Raw genomic sequence first — 1,376 nt, forward strand, 5'->3', positions numbered from 1 at the left:
GCCGCCGAGCTCCCCGTGGGTTCCACCCAACTCCGCGGGCGTCCTCGGTCCGCGTCCAGGCGCACCTCATCACGCCTACTCTGCGTGCGCCACTGCTCCGACCCTGCCTCCACCACCTCCGTACGCCGCTGCCTCGCATTACTCGTGGGATGCGACCGCGATGTTCCATGCCGCGCCCAGCCAGGGGCACGGCTACCCGCCCCATGCCGACTGGATCATGGACACCGGCGCGTCCTCGCATGTCACCGGCGACCCAGGTACCTTGCTCGAGTCTCATTCCCTTTTAGCGCATAATACTCGTCATATCATCGTCGGTAATGGGGCTCGTCTCCCTATCGTCGCCATCGGTAACACTCGGCTCCCTCCTCGCCCCTTCTACCTTACTCACATTCTGTTATCTCCCAATGTTGTGCAAAACCTTATCTCTGTACGAAAGTTTACACGTGATAATCTTGTTTCTGTGGAGTTTGATCCCGTTGGCTTTTCCGTGAAGGATCTTCACACCAAGGAGGTGCTTCTGAGGTCCAATAGTGGTGACGACCTCTACCACTTCTTCAGCGACCATGGCGGCCCTACACCGGCGGCTTGTGCTTTTGCGATTTCGGATCTTTGGCATAAACGGCTTGGGCACCCGGGCTCTTCTTCTTTCGCTCATTTTCCCTTTGATATTTCATCCAAATGTAATAAACCTCCCAAGTCTCCACTATGTACTGCTTGTCAGATGGGCAAACACACACGCCTTCCCTTCTCCACTTCGACAACATCTACCACTGCACCATTTCAGCTTTTGCATTGTGACTTGTGGACTTCTTCAATTGTTAGTTTTTCAGGCTACAAATATTATCTTGTTATTTTGGATGACTATACTCATTACTCTTGGACCTTTCCTCTCCGTGCTAAATCAGATACTTGTGCCACTTTACAGCGTTTCTTTGTGTTTATTCTTACTCAATTCCATGTGCTTGTGCAATGTTTGCAGTGTGACAACGGCGGTGAATTTCTCACTACTAGTCTTCGTGAGTTGTTCTCTTCTAATGGCATCGCTTTCCGTCTCACGTGTCCGCACACCTCTCCCCAAAACGGCAAGGCGGAACGATTTATCCGCACCACCAACGATGTCATCCGCACGCTACTCTTTCAAGCACACCTACTACCGCCCTTTTGGGTCGAAGCGCTCCATACCGCCACTACACTGCTCAACATTCGCCCTTCCCGCGCCGTCCACTTCTTTACGCCCCATTTTCTTCTCTATGGTGTACACCCCACATACCACCACCTTCGCACCTTCGGCTGCTTATGTTTCCCAAACACCTCAGCCACCGCGTCGCACAAACTCTCGCCCCGCTCCACCAGATGCGTGTTCATCGGCTATCCAC

At 53.0% G+C, this 1,376-nt stretch overlaps 1 long non-coding RNA gene across 1 annotated transcript; it reads left to right on the plus strand.

Moving 5' to 3' along the window:
* The first annotated feature begins 6 nt into the window (after nucleotides 1-6).
* Nucleotides 7-955, plus strand: LOC123147612 (uncharacterized). Its single transcript, XR_006473342.1, has 2 exons — nucleotides 7-257; nucleotides 494-955. It is a non-coding gene; the product is annotated as an uncharacterized lncRNA (long non-coding RNA).
* Nucleotides 956-1,376: the final 421 nt, after the last annotated feature.

This window comes from Triticum aestivum, chromosome 7A, assembly GCF_018294505.1.
Source record: "Triticum aestivum cultivar Chinese Spring chromosome 7A, IWGSC CS RefSeq v2.1, whole genome shotgun sequence".
Lineage (NCBI taxonomy): Eukaryota > Viridiplantae > Streptophyta > Magnoliopsida > Poales > Poaceae > Triticum > Triticum aestivum.